Source organism: Empidonax traillii, unplaced genomic scaffold (genome assembly GCF_003031625.1).
Source record: "Empidonax traillii isolate 1590-97213 ecotype Southwest subspecies unplaced genomic scaffold, ASM303162v1 scaffold1179:size162997, whole genome shotgun sequence".
Taxonomy (NCBI): Eukaryota; Metazoa; Chordata; class Aves; order Passeriformes; family Tyrannidae; genus Empidonax; species Empidonax traillii.
Genome location: NW_020956372.1, coordinates 12,521 through 28,445, shown reverse-complemented (window position 1 = coordinate 28,445; position 15,925 = coordinate 12,521). Strand labels below are relative to the sequence as shown.

The 15,925-nt window shown below is 44.6% G+C and overlaps 1 long non-coding RNA gene across 1 annotated transcript; it reads left to right on the top strand.

Annotated features, from left to right (window-relative positions):
* The first annotated feature begins 345 nt into the window (after positions 1-345).
* LOC114069076 lies at positions 346-13,978 on the top strand. The gene is made up of 3 exons (XR_003573721.1): positions 346-357; positions 8,811-8,815; positions 13,776-13,978. It is a non-coding gene; the product is annotated as an uncharacterized LOC114069076 (long non-coding RNA).
* Positions 13,979-15,925: the final 1,947 nt, after the last annotated feature.

Below are 15,925 nucleotides of genomic sequence, written 5' to 3'. Positions count from 1 at the left end.
TTCCTGTACAACACATGCATTGATATCAATAGTTTACCATTTATTTCCATCCTATTGGGCCCATACTGTATGCTCCAGGGGATAGAGTACAGAACCATTGGGATTTAATCCTGACACAATGATTGGGTATATGGGATATACCAAAGCATTGTGTATTATTAAAACAAAAGCTGTGGCTTTACTGTTGGTGAGGTCATAAGTGAAATTAACTGGTTACCACCTAGAGTGGAATTCCCTTTCCAATTTAGCTGCATTATCTCAGGTTACCTTTTGAGTTTCATTGGGAAATTGCTCTCATCTCCTTCCTTTATAATTGCTGCACCAGTAAATTGCACCCACAGCTGAGAAGTGTGTGTGGTACAGAACGTACTATAGTTACTATACTCACCAACCATATGAAGTTCAACAAAGGAAAGTGTCAGATTCTGCACCTGGGATGGGGCAACCCCGGATCTATGGACAAACCAGGCAATGAGATGCTGGAAAGCAGTGCTGGGAAAAGGGATCTGGGGGTCCTGGTCAATGGCAAGTTGGATATTAGTCAGCAGTGACCTGGTAGCCAGGAGGGCCAATTGTGTCCCAGGGGGCATTAGGCACAGCATTGCCAACCGGGCGAGGGAGGGGATTGTCCCACTCTACTCTGCACTGGGGCAGCCTCACCTGGAATATTGTGGCAGTTTTGGTCTCTGCAATATAAGAAAGATATTAAGCTGTTAGATAGCATCCAAAGGAGGGCAACAAAGATGGTGAATGGCCTTGAGGGAAAGCCGTATGAGGAGCAGCTGAGGGCACTTGGTCTGTTCAGCCTGGAGAAGAGGAGACTGAGGGGAGACCTCATTGCAGTCTACAACTTCCTTGTGAGAGGAAGAGGAGGGGCAGACACTGATCTCTGCTGTGTAAAGACCAGTGACAGGACCCAAGGTAATGGCCTGAAGTTGTGTCAGGGGAGGTACAGATTGGATATTAGAAAAAGGTTCTTCACCAGAGGGTGACTGGGTACTGAAACAGGCTCCCCAGGGCATTGATCATAGCACCAAGGCTGACAGAGCTCAAGGAGCATTTGGATGATACTCTCAGACACATGGTGTGACTCTTTGGGATGGTCCTGTGCAGGACTGGGAGTTGGGCTCAATGATCCTTGAGAGTCCCTTCCAACTCAGCATATTCTGTGATTCTTGTCATTACTCATTACTCACTCAGTACTCATTACTCAGGACTCATTACTCACTCCTTGTAAATATGACCTGTAGGTCTCTTCAAGAGGATTGGACATAATACCATCCCTTCTATTCTTCCTAGGGGCTTGCCCACGGGAAACTGGAGCGGCATTTATCCTTGGTGCTTATTCTTCCTCTCAACTCACACTGCCAGGGCAGAGGTGTGTTTTCCATCCCACCTCCACATGTCTTCTCCATGTTCGTGCAGGTAAAACCACAGGTTACCTTGTGGAGTGTCCCCTCTCCCTTGAGCAAGGGGGTGTCTGCTGGGGTCTTGGCAGTTTTAAAGGATTGTGCTGGGTTCTGAGAAGGCCAGGAGCTGACCGTTAGTCAAACAAGAACAAGTCTGCAGCTGCAGGAATGCAGAGGTCAGCAGAAAGCAATGTGTGAGAAACGGTAATAACAGAAACTTTTCCCAGGAATGTGTGATTTAAGACTACCAATCGTTGGACTGTCTGGGGCGCATGGACAATGTGTGCTGGCCAATCATGATAGCATGCTGTGCTCGTGGTCGCATGTCTAGGATTTAGAGGATTATATATTGTGTAGCCTTCTGATAAAACGGATTGGAATCTGCATCTCATAGATGTGTCGTTCTTTCCTGCTCGCGTGAAATGCCTGCGGCAGGTGTCTGCTCCCAATAGCAAAGACCCTGATCTGTTCTCGCAAGACATGAAAAATTTCCTCCCTAAGATCCTCTTTAAGTTTCGGGTTGCCCTCTTAAACTTCCTCTTTTAAATTCCAGAAATCTTCAGTCAGTCTTTACAAGGAGGGCCCATAATGGAACAGAGATAGTTTTTTCATATGTCCAGAGTCTGCCAACCAAAATGCCCATTTTTACTTTGACCTTCCATGCCATCACTCACAATGAGTTTGCATATGACACCAGCATGATCTGTATGAATGTCAGCCACATGTTTGGTGTACACTGGTGTCGTGGTTTTGCTCTCGGTCAATTTGCTTTCACACCCCACACACAATTGTTATCAGTTGAGAGAAGGTTTATGCAGACAAAAGAGACTGGATTTGGGAAAATAATATGAACATTTATTATTAACAAGTTGAAACTAAAGAACTATATCTACAACAATTTTACTTAAGTAAAAGTACTATGCATTTACAGAAATATTTCTCCCCCCTTTATATCAGTTCAAGGAGGAAAAGCAGTTTCTTTCTCCATTTCTTGGAGCTCCAGGTCTCTTCAATAATTTTGCAGCACTCTTGTCGCAGCTGGAACTCTTTCATCTCTCTTTGTCAGCTCCAAGGCTGGGCCTACCCCCTCCTGGGGTAAGACCAGAGGCTGGGGGTTACCCAGGCCCTGAAGGTTTCCTCTTCCATGGGCTTGCAAGGGGACACTTGCCTACCATGGATTTTTACCACAGGATCACAGGAGATAATGACTTATGAGTCCACCCCTATTTTCCTGTGAGGTCCCTTCCCACGGGAGAACAGTCCTTGATAGACCTCTCCGATATGGGTCTAGCATGGATCCCTTACTCGGATCCCAACATCTTACCCGAGCCATTTGCTCCGGCGTAAGGCTCTCTCTCAAGGTCACAAATCTTCAGTAGTAGTGTGGATCCCTCATTCAGATCCCAAGCTTACCCGAACTGTCTGCTCTGGCGTAAGCCACATCCCTTCAGGGTCATAACTCTTCAACAGGACTCTGCTTTATCTCAGTCTTTTTCATGAAGTCTCAGCTTCCTTATGTAACTTACTCTAGTGTAGGCTCCTCCACGAGCAACATGGGGTCTCCTCACCCCAACAAACTTCTACAGGTGGTAGGGATTATTTTTTTTAGTCTTTTTCCTGCTGAAGGGAGAGAGCGAAAGGAGGGAGAAACAGGTCCCCTTCACACTTTTCTTCTTTCTCCTCCGGTTGCCAGCTTTGACCTTGGAGGTCCCTTATGTCTTTGCTGGAATTCTTCTGCAGCAATTCTTCATCCAAGTAGTCAGTCCTTTAAAGTTTTTTTTCTTCACTCTCTTACAAGAGAGAAGGGGGGTTTCAGTGCCACACCTGACCCCGGCCCAGGGCCGGGGGAGGAGGGGGCCTTAGCCCACCTCGGGGCCTACTGCCGCCTCTCCTACATGGTTGCTATTCCTAATTTCAACTGCTCAACAACCTTCTCTTCCATTATCTTAAATATGTAATTAGCAAAGGCATTACTGAGAGTTTTAATTGGTTTCTTGTCCAGAAATCCACCTAGACAAAACCATCCTCAACCCCAGGGGCTGGTCAGTTGGGCAAAACCACAACAACTGGATGCCATCTGGATTATTAGGGAATTGCTCGTCATCTGCAAAGATTTTCTCCAGCACAGCTAATTCTCTCACGCACTGGATACCTTGCTCCATAGTGTACATACCTAGCTTTAGCACTAGGTATCACAGCATATTGAGTACTATCAATAACAATACTTATATACTGAGCATCACAGGCTTATACTTCTGACAGCACAAAGTGAATTGATACTCTTGACCACTGCAAGTTAGAAGTTAGATAGCTTGACACTTCCACTTGTTCTGAGCATCACCAATATGCAGATACTCCTACATTCAGCTTTAATCAGATATCTTATACTTTAAGTTTCAATATCATCAGCTCCAATGCCAACAGTGGAAAAATACAGTATCTGCTCAAGCACAGTTGAAATGCCTAAGCTGAGAAGAGCCTATATTTTACTTAACGCAGATAAATCAATACAAGGATTGGAGAAGTATAGCTAGTGCTTCTAAATTTAAGGGCAGGGATGCCCTATCTATTATTGGGACAGATGAGATGATCAGTTGACCTTAAAAGGGATAATTAATATAAATGAGCAACAGGATGACTGAAAAGCCACCCACAGGAAACTGGACTCAGTGAGGCTCAGGTAAGTACAAAGTAAGAACCAATGCCCTTTCACAATTCTTGTGATAATGGGATAAAACAATACCATCTTTTACGAGACAGCAATCAGACGAATTGTATTTCATAAACTGGGGATTAATTCCTCCACTATAAACACAATTTCCATCTGAAAACATTTGCTTTGAAACACATTCATGAAATAACAATTTCCCACCAGCCTAAACAACTCTTTCTTTCCACTTTTTTAATATTAAGAAGAAAGATTCAGAAGGTCCACACAAGACTGTGAACCCACAACTTTGTGGTTTCACAGGGACAGTTTCCCCTTTCTTTCCTGTTAAAAAAAAAAAGCATCCTTAAAACCCAACAAGTCAGCAAAGTTTTAACAAGTTTTAAGGATCTCAAACTTTATTTTAATAAAGGATCAGACTCACAAAAAAGTGAGGTTTTTTGTGCCAGTAGCTCACTTGACTTGTGCACTTCCAGCAATGGACTTTGCTCTATGGCAATTTCCCCCCCCACCCCCCCCCCGTACTAGGATAAATTTCACAAGGGCAACCTAAACAAAAATACTTGCAAACACTAGCTTCATGCATCATTGCTCCATCATTTTCAGAAGAACAAACTGATTAGTATTCATTAATTTATTATAAACAACTATTTTACCAAGGGTTGACTGTACAAATACAATGTTTTGAAATTGTAATTTAACAGATGTTTTGCTACTTTATATTAGATAACATAGCTTTGTAGAATTAGCAAACATAATTCAACAAAACTTCATTCTGTACAATATCTGAATTTAAATATATATTACAAACTTACAACGTTCATGGCATAGGTCATTTCCACTCTGGACTTTAAAAAAAAAATACCAGAATGGATGTCCCATTACCATTGTATATCTACTAGTTGCAAAATGGACAGCTTTTAGCCTGCAGGGTTAGGGTTAGGGTTAGGGTTAGGGTTAGGGTTAGGGTTAGGGTTAGGGTTAGACAAGAAAACTCATACAACATGTGACCCCACTCCTACAATATTTCCAATAGTGAGAATTTAAAAGTACAAGCCAAATTCAAAGTTAGAAATAGTCTCTTAGAAACGTACATATAAAGAATAGCAAGATGCCAGTTTTTCCAACAAAATGATCTTCCTAATCTTCCTTAGTTTGCCACTTAAAACAGTTCCATAATATCCAGAAGATTTATTTGAAAATTCTACTGCCTTAAATACTTCTATTACAGTTAAACAATCCTGAAAGATGTCAAATCAACAAACCCAAGAAATATATCCTTTTTGTTCTTTAGAAGAAAAAAAACCAAAAAAACCTACTACCTCCCTTTTTCCTCTTTCCTCCCAGGCTGCTGTGATTTATAACGCAGGTATAAAATAGGTAATGTGGATATTAAGGAGAATTACAGAGTAACTAACACAGTAGGTCAGATTCTTGGGAAGGAAAACAAACTCTAAACAAACAAACAAGAAATCCGATCAGTGTCGTTCCCTTCTCCATCAGTCTAGCCATTCTTATCCAGTCATTTTGGCAAGGAAGAGAGCAATAAATGTTACTTTCCTAAAGCAATGGTGTGATGGAAGGTAGACTGGGAAAAGAAAAGAAAGGCGATAAAGGAAAAGACAAGTACAGTATTCAGAAGACTGTTTACTGTCAAATGACAAGAACCCTAACGTTAAAAGTTTGAACTATTTTGCAACCCACTTTTGAGTACAAGTAGAAGAGTTAACAGCATAGGTTTCAAGTAATTTTACACAAAAAAAGCAAATAGAATATGTGTTAAGGAATCCACAAAGCCCCTAGTAAGTTACTCCATCTGCAGTATATTAATGATTTTAGTGTTCTGAAAATACTATAAGTATCATCATCATCATGGTCATCATCAAAATACTATAAGTATCAGCACACCATGTTATGACAAATCTTTTCAAGGATTTTAAACAGTTTTTGCATGCTTCAGTTAAGTACTACTGTACACTGAAATTTCAGTACTACTGCAATCCTTTCTTTCTCTCACCCTACCCTCATAACTTTTCTGCATTCCCTACCTCAGAGGTATCAATGCTCCCTATTGGAAATTACAACAGTAACACCTTCAGATTCAGTTATTTCAGGGATTCTTAACACTTCCTTGGCAGGGTTTGGGATCTGCTAAGAAGGGGAAAAAACAAAATCAAAAAAACATTAAATATGGTTTTCTAGTTCACAAACATTCATACTTCATGGCTAGTTCAACTCTCAAACAACATTCATGATACACTGGATGGCTTGGTCTTGGGTCATTTAAATCAGTCATGTTTCACGCAAAAGAATTATGTGAAGAGAGCCAGTTTGTTCTTGTTTTATTCTTGTGCAATTTTGATCTTGTTATGATGAAACATATTTTTTAAAACACCACGCTCATTTTTTTATTTCTGACTTGTATGTTATATATTTAGCAAAGTACTTGATATAACTTGTTAAACCACTTCCTCATTTAACATACATGCATGTGCTAAGAAAAACATAAACTGTTCTACCATTTATATCAAACTAAAAAAACTGCTGGATGTTTACCTCATGAACACCACCTGGGTGGACAACTTCAACTATTGCCTTCAGAGGTCCACACACATGAGTGGGTTCCGTGCATAAGTTCTTCTGTGTTTTCCATCCACACGCACAAGGTACCACGTCCCTTCAAAGAGATCTTCAACTGAACACTGTGGAATATTGGCTGTAAAAAAGCCCATAACATACTCTTAGTTGGTTCAGGGTGTGAGTTTTATACAACACAGGCCTTTGCAGTTTGGGAGTAGTAAGACAGAAAAACCAAGTCTGCCTTTTCATTTCAACCGTACTAGGCCAATAAACATAAGCTATAGAAAAGCACTTTACAAGCCAATCCAAAGTAGAAAGAGAATCGTTTAAGTTATGCAAATTAAGCAATGAGTATTTTACTGTAGGACTATGAGTTATTTATAATGTTCTTACCCAAATTATGTGTTTCCCGTCTAATCTTCATGTTTTTAGCAAAGGCATCAGGTGCAATGCATTTTCTTGAGTCAAGTCTTGTTTTAAGATCAGAAAGGCTATCAGTTATTTTTTCCAGTGCAGAACTTAAAATATAAAACCATCATGTACAGTAGCACCAGTGCTGAGAACCACACACTACCATGTTAGCATTTCAAGTCCATTCAAAATATTTTACATTACAGAAGCTAAAGCTTTAGTCATTTAAAGATATTCCCAATAACTCAAGCAAGACACTTAAAGAATCTGAAGAATATTATTTATTTGCCCAAAGAGAAACTTAAACCATTCTCTGGAGTTGGAACATCTTGAGTTTAACACTACTGTCATTAGACATATAGGTTACTTATGCTGGTGGGCATAGCAAAGCATTTAGAGGTGAGCTGTACAAGGGTGTTAGTTAACATCTCTTCCTTTCACTCACCAGGAGTGGCATCCTGTGTAACTTTGATGGAATACAGTGTAGCAGCAAAAACAGAGCCATTTGAGAACACACTAACTCCCTGTCCTGCGAGCTGCTCTGGGGAATACCTGCAAATCAAGCAACAGATGTTTAAAATGAGAATTAAACCAAGGTGCCAATTTTAAATACCTAGAAAGCACAGCTAGTTTAGGAAAAGCAGTCAGTAAAATGTTATTAACTACAATACACATTTAGTGAGTAAAAGGCATAAACAATGATTTGTAAAAATAGGATTTCAAACACTGATGTTACATGATGATTTTCAAAGCTACCTAAGCAAAAGAGCCTAAAAGGCAGCCAATTTCCATTCTTAAGTTACCTAAAGCCTAAAATGAACCACCACATCTTAGAGTACAAAGTCACAATAAAGAAAAAAGAACACAAAAGGAGTGGTTTAATTTAAACTTAAGATGATTTTATAAGAACCTGTCATTGGGGGAAAAAAAAACACCACCAAGAAAACCCACAACAGGACTTGAAGGTCCTGGTGGGTGAGAGGCTGGACATGCCCCAGTCACGTGCACTCAACCCAGAAACCAACTTTTGGTGCACCAAAAGCAGTGTGGGCAGCAGGTGAGGGAGAATTCTGCCCCTCTGCTATGCTCTGGTGAGACCCCACCTGCAATGCTGCCTCCAGCATTGGGGTCCCAGCACAGGAAGGATAGGGACCTGTTGGAACAAGTCCAGAGGAGGCCACTAAGTTGATCACAGGGCTGGAGCACCTCTTCTAGAAAGACAGATGTGGGGTGTGGCTATACCAGGTGCTGCAGAGGCATTCTGGGAATTGTAGTTTTAAGTACTCTGTTGCACATGCTCACTTGAATGCTTGTATGGGATTGGTTTAGGAAGTTACCTGTGTGACGTGGGATCATTTGAAACTACTATTTAAGCTGTGACTATTTGAATAAAGACAGATTCGTTAATCACCACACTGGTGTTCACCATAGTCCCTATGGGACTTATTTATTTATTATATTAATAACTGCTACAGACAGAATCGGGGCTGTTCAACCTTAAAAAGAGAAGGTTTTAGGGTGATATTATAGCAGCCTTCCAGGAACTAAAGGAGGTCTATAGGACAGATTAAGAGAGACTTGTTATCAGGGAGTGTAGTGTTAGGATATGGGGTAACGGCTTTACACTGAGGGCAGGGTTAGATTGGATACTGGGAAGAAATTCTTCCCTGTGAGGGTGGTGAGGTCCTGGCACAGGTTGCCCAGAGAAGCTGTGGCTGTCCTATCCCTGAAAAGTGTTCAAGGTCAGGTTGGACAGAACTTGGAGCAACCTGGTCTAGTGGAAGGTGTCCCTGCCCATGTCAGGGGGTGGAACAAGATGAGCTTTAAGGTCCCTTCCAACTCAAACCATTCTGGGATTTTGTTTATCATATGTCGCAGACGCGGGAAAGCAGGGACACTCAATATGAGAATCAACATGCTCCGTTTATTGAACACACACCACAGCAAAATATAGGATAGATAATGAGCTTATTAATATTCTGTAATTTAACTACACGACTGGTCCGGACCGCCTTTATTTCTTGTTTGTGGGGACCCTCAGTTTTTCATTTTCCCAGGATGTAGTAATAACAAGATCTTGTTATTGAGCAACGGCTATCGCTAAGAGATTGGCATGACCTTGCTTGGACAGCAGCTACACCAACTGTGCTTAAAGTTGCTAAGTCGATACCCTCTCAGCTCCTGTGGGTCTGCATGCCTCTTTTCATGTAGCCAGTTCTCCACAAGAAAAGATCTCTGAGATCATGGAGTCCAACCCTTAACCCAACACTGGCATCTTCACCACTGAACTGTGTCCCCAAGAGGCACAGCTCAATGTTTACTGAACACTTCCAGGGATGGTGACTGTAAGACCCCAGGTTTGAGCTACCAGCTCATCAAAGGTGTTTTCTTTAAAAAAATATACAAGGCATCAAAAATATCCACCCTCCAGATATTTGAAAATGGACTTCAGTTCTTTAAGTACCTTGAGGGAGCACCGTGGAAAAGATGCAACACACTTTTGACCTCTCAGGAGGTCAAAACCCACACTTTTACTGGTAAACTTTAGAAAAGAAGGGAGTTTGGCAAAAGGTGAAAGGGCAACCTTCAACCAAATAGAGCACTCCCCAAAGCATTGACTGAGCACAGGTCAACCCAGACAAGTCAGCAAAAACCCAACCCATCCAGTTTTAAGTTTCCTCAAATATTATGAGACATTGAGAGAATAAGAAGGAGTAAGGAAAGAAAGAGAAGTGCAGCTCCCACCCGCAGTCTGGTGCCAGTGCAGCTTCCCCATGCCCAGGTGGAGGCCCTGACCACGCGATGGCCGCACAGGGCTCGTTTGAAATGCTCTGCCCCTTGTGCCCACCCCCCAGGGGAGTCTTGTGGCCCAGTGGCCACTCTGGGGCTCCAGGAGGGTGAGGGGCAGAGTTCCTGGTGTGCTGGAGCCAGTGTGGGGCTGGGTTAGGGGCTCCAGGCTGTGGGATGGGGCAGTGCTCCTGGGCTGCTTTGGACTGACAGCAGCTCCAGGGCTGCCCAAGGAGACTCCAAGGGCTGGGCAATGGAACAGTGTTGGAAGTTTCCCACAAGAAATATATTCATGGTGGAGGAAAACCTCTGAAGAAAAAGAGAATTGAGGAAAAGACAGCTTTGAAATGCAGCTAAGCTACTGGACAACAGATGAGTTTTCACCTCAGAAACTGCTTTTAATGTTATAAAAGTGTTAAGTTTATTCAATTAAGTAACAATGTTCTTAGAGAAATACCCTTTTTTGTATATAATATGCAGTTTTGATTACTGTTAAACCTACCCCTATCTGCTGATTGTAAACCCTAAGCTCACTAGCCCTCCTAGTAGAATTTATAGATTTTCCCTGTTTTCTATCTCCCTTGCCCATGTTTAGATATTCCTTGCATGTAAGATTCCCTTAAAATCATCCCAAATTCCACACATTCCTTGCTCTTCCAGATAAAAAGGTAGCTCACACTGCAATAAAGTCCATTTTGCCATTTTATCTACACAGAGTGGGATTTCTGAGCAAAGTGGACCCACAGTCTGATATTCTCAGAGGTGTAACAGCTCCCGCCTCTGATAGAACTGGGCACCACCTTACCTCCGGGAAATTCCACCTGTCCCTTCCCCACACACACATACTGCAGTTGTTCTGAGTCAAGAATTATCACAATAATCCAGTGTCTCACAGGTTCCTTTATTCCATGAGATTCCACAGTGTCACAGTGGTCCCTTATGCTCCATAAGCCCTGCACTGTGACCATGGTCCCTTGATTCCAGAAGATTCCCATATGTCACAGTGGTCCTGAGGATTCCATGAGGTTCTGTGGTGTCCCAATTGCACAGTGATTCCATTGGGTCCAGAGTGTCCCAGCACTCCTTTGTCTCCCATGGCCCTGCAGGGTCACAGTGTCACAATGTCACAGTGTCACAATGCCCCCTTGATTCCAGGAGGTCCAGCACCTTCCCGGGACTCCTTTGGTTCTGTGACACCCTGGAGTGTCATCAAGGTCCCTGGATTCTGTGAGCTGCCCCAGTGGCCAAGGGCCTTTGGCTCCATAAGGCCTTGCACTGTGGCAATGGTCCTTGGATTCCAGGAGGTTCCAAAGTGTCACAATGGCCCTGATACCAAAAGGCAGCAGAAACAAACACCTCCACCCCAATTTGTAGGTATTAAGAAGCAGGAATTGTTCTTTATTCAGCACTGGACATTGGTAGGGAAGCTCCTCTAACTGAAGGTGCCAAATGATAGATGGACAGGGTTTCTTATTGCACACTCTGCTTACATATTCATTAGATATTCAGGTTTGTTTAATACATATTCATTAGTTTGCTTCAAAGGATCAACCCCCTGGAGGTCCTTCTTTGATCATTCCAGGCTTCCTCTGTTGCCTTGCTCTCAGTTCTTGAGCAGGCCCATCGTCATCCTGTTCCACCACCACCAACTGCTGCGTTTGTTCTTCACCTTATCTGGGGACACAAAACTTCTTTACATCCTGTTTGTTTGAGTTACACCCCTGATCTAATTCTCCAGGACTTCTCTAAGATTACATTGCTCCATATTTGGGCATTCTGTGAGTCAAGTTTCTATTTCTCCCATCACCATCCCATGGCACAGGCAGGACATCCAAGGGATCAGGCCCAGTCAGTGTGGGTTTGGGAAAGGAAGGTCCTGCCTGACCAACCTGGTCTCCTTCTATGACAAATGACCCCCTCAGCAGCTGAGGGAAAGACTGGGGATGTGTCTGTCCTGACTTCAGGAAAGCCTTTGACCCCATCTCCCACAGCATCTCCTGCACAAACTGGCTGCTCATGGTCTGGAGAAGGTAATTTTTTGCTGGGGGAAAAACTGGCTGATGGCCCAGGGAGTGGTGGGGCATGGAACTAAATCCAGGTGGGACTGGTCACTAGTGGGGTTCCCAAGGGTTCAGGGTTGGGGCTGCTCCTGTTTAACATCATTATTGGTGACCTGGATGAGGGGATCGAGTGCCCCCTCAGGAAATTTGTGGATACCATGAAGTTGGGTGTGTGTGGATCTGCTGGAGGGAAGGAAGGCTCTGCAGAGGGATCTGGACAGGCTGCATCAATCAAGCCAAGTGTCAGGGACTGCACGTGGGTCCCGACAACCCCCTGCAACGCTCCAGGCTTGGGGCAGAGGGGCTTGAGAGCTACTCATCAGGAAGGGACTTGGGGGTGCTGCTTGAGAGTGACTGGATATGAGCCAGAGTGTGCCCAGGGAGGCAAGAAGGCCAAGGGTACCCCGGCCTTTCTGGAGAACAGTGTGGGCAGCAGGACCAGGGCAGGGATTGTCCCTCTGTGCAGGGCACTGGGGAGGCCCCACCTGGAGTGCTGTGTCAAGTTCTGGCCCCTCAGTCCAAAAAGACCCTGGAGGGGCTGGAGTGTGTCCAGAGAAGGGAACGGAGCTGGGGAAGGGTCTGGAAAACATGTGTGATGCAGCTGAGGGAACTGGGGTTCTTTAGTCTGCAGAAGAGGAGGCTCAGGGAGCACCTCATCACTCTCTACAATGACCTGAAAGGAGGTTTTAGTGGGAAAGGGGGGTCAGTCTCTTCTACAAAGCCTTTAGTGAGAAGAGAGGAAATGGCCTGGAGTTGCCTTGGGTGAGGTTCAGATTAGATATTACAAAATTCTTATCTCACTGAGAGAGTGTTTAGGTGTTGGAACAAGTAGCCAAGGGAGGTGGTGGAGTCTCTGGAAGTGTTCAGATGGCATCTGGATATGGCACTTTGGGATATGGTTTAGGGTTGATTATGTTGGTGCTGGCTGACAGCTGGACCAGAAGATCTTGAAGGTCCCTTCCAACCTTGATGATCCTGTGATTCTGTGACCTGTCATCACAGTTTCCAGGTTTGTGTTCTTACACAGACCTAATGATGTTTTTTCAGTTCGTTTCCTCAGTGGGACCCATTAACATCACAAGAAACTTCACAGTTTGAAGCTCACTTTGGTTTCTCAAGAGGTTCCTCAACTCTCCTCAGGGTCTGATGTTCAGGGACTCATCCCCAAAGCCCCCAAGGGTGATGAAATGCCTGGGGCTGTTGCTGTGCTGCTGAGCCTGGCTGAGCTCCTGGCACACAGGGAGCTCCTGGCAAGCGGGCAGAGTTGCAGAGAGACAGTTCTGCTGCTGAGCAGCTCCTCTGCACAGCCCAGCAGGGCTGAGGGCACTGCCTGCAGGCACTAAAGAAAAGAAGCAAGGCAGAGGGAGGTTCAAGGCAGACCAAAGATGGGAGGTGTTCAGCTGACACTTCACTTGGGAACACAATTTCACAGCCCTCTGCAAAGTGAGTCTACAGATGCAGGGCCATGTGACTTGCGTGCCTGGAGGACTCTCCTAAAGCTGCCACATCCCCCATCCCTGGGCATCTGTCAGGACTCTGCCAGTGTCTCTGTTGCCCAGGGGGAGGATGTGCTCCAGGGCAGGGTTTCCCTGAGACCCCAACAGAGGGACAGGGCTCCTTCTCCCAGGGATGGCTGTGGACTGTCAGGGTGGGGGTGCAGCCAGCGGTGCCCAGGACTGTCCTGCAGAGCAGGGTCCTTGTGCTCCAAGGTTCTTTGGGCCAGGGAAAGGACTCTGCTGCCTGCCAGGGTCAGCTCTCACCCTGCCTGGGGAGTTGCCCTCATCTGTGCAGGGAGAAGCTGGAGGTGGAGGGAGAGAACCCCAGCAGGGCCCAGGCAGGGTCTTCGTGCCCTTGAACGAGTGCTGTGTGGGGTCAGGTCTGCTCAGAGATCCAGATCACACCAGCACCTTTCCAAGGGAACTTGAAAAGGGGAAGGACAAAGCGCAATTATTATGAAGATAAGGAGCTTTTGTGAGTCAGTGTTTTCAGTTTCCCACTCCTGGGGAGTTTGGGGGTTGAGAAGTGGAAATGGAGCTCTCTTGTTGGACAAGTCACCGAGACTCCTGTGCTGTACCTTTGAATGAACAGTGGAGCTGAGAGCAGCTTCCCAAAGTGCCTTCAGCCTCTCCTCTGCCTTTGACAGAAGCAGCATCACCTTCGCTGGACCCATCAGTTTTTTCCTGACCTGCCTTCTTTCTACCTACAAAGAAGAAAAGGTGCCCAGTGGGTGCCCTGCAAACAGGCAGGTTTCTGTAGGGCCAAGGTGAATGCACAGAGGTTGGGATGGAATATGTGAGTTCTGACAGGGTAAAGTCCTGGCCCAGGGAAAGAACTGAAAGCCCTGCAGTGTTCTGGAATGTTTAGAGATGTGCATGGGATCCCCTCTAGCGCAGAGCCCTCCCTGTGAAGAAGCCCCCTGCCCTCCTCTCCCCCCAGCCAAGCCTCTGCCCTCAGGGTCGGGGGGTGCAAGGGCTGAAGCCCCTCCTGTGCAGGCAGAGCAGCAGCAGAACCGTGGGGCAGCTCTGCAGCCCCGGGCTCAGTTACCTGAGCAGAGTACAGGGCTGGGAGCAGCTGCCCGGCCCTGCTGGGCTCTGGGAGGTGGCCCAGCTGGCTCAGGGTGACGCTGTCCCGAGTGCCCGGCGGGCTCTGCCCCGGTCTCTCCCAGTCGCACCCTGCCTGTGCTGGGCCTTGTTCCTCCTCCTACCTGTGCCCTGGCTCTTCTTCTCTTGCTGCTGCTCTGGGGCTCTCTGGGCAGGGCACTTGGAGCTGCACAGTCACCCCTGCCCTTGGGTGTCGTTGTTTGTGAGGATGACCAAAATAATAAAACTGGGCATTCTATGATGATGGCCTAAATTCATTTTTTATTCTCTTCATCCAGAATATTACATTGTCTTCACACAGCTGCACTCACACACTGTCCTTGTAGAATCTTACATACTAACACTATTCTTAGCTCTATTATCTATATTTACCACTACCCTTCACATATGATTGGATGTTCACCTATTATTTACATTCTTTTCCATGCTGTCAGGCTGCACGACCTTGCTGCATCCTCCGACAATTCCCCCTTTTTTGTATTTGCGCCACAAAAATTTCCTGGGTTGTCCTTTGCAGGGCCCTTTGCAAATATGACACCAAATATGGCAACATCAGTAGCACAATTACAACAAAAGACAACAGAAGCAAACTTGTCTTGACTATAGGCAAAAGTCATCCTGATAGTTACCATTTACCAACAGACCATTTAGCCAATTCTGACCAACATTAACTTGCAACTCTTTGATTCTTGCTTCCAGTCATTGAAGGTTAGCATGCATCAGCTTACCATAATTAAATTTATATAACATATCCTCTTAAAATCTTAACATTCATTAAATATTTTAAGTTCACACACATAGATATCTATGCATCTTTTTTCACTCATACAGCTTTTTTCCCAGTCATTCAGAAGGTGGCCACCACAATCATCCTTCATTCACACATAGTTGGGATTTTTATTATAGTTTTGCATTTCAACCACACATCTCAGATCCCAAGTATTACTGGTTGTGTGCTTCTCAGTCTGCCATCTCTGGTGGTCATGTTCACCAATTCCACCTGTCCTGAAAAGGAATCAATACAAGGAACAAAAAGCTTAACAAACCTAAATGAGATCCATTTTTGATCCAGCACGCATATTCTCCTCCCCCCTTTTCCCCCCCTTTTTGTTTTGAAAATATGTTTGGCATGTAAAATGCTTTCTTGACAGTAACTTGCCCCATGAGTGAGCTAGCCCTGCTTTAGAATACCAAAAGCTATGCAACATAACAGAAATAATGTCAGGTGAACTGAAAGAAGAGAAGAAAATCATGTGTGTACACTTTAAATTCCCAACTGAAATGTACCTTAACCTACTGCCAGGAAGGGGAAAAGGAAAAAAGGAAAGTGTAACCTGCAATTACAAAATCACAGTAACCAAGTAACCAGGACCAATCATAGATCTCTTAAACTCCTAACTATTCCTTAGA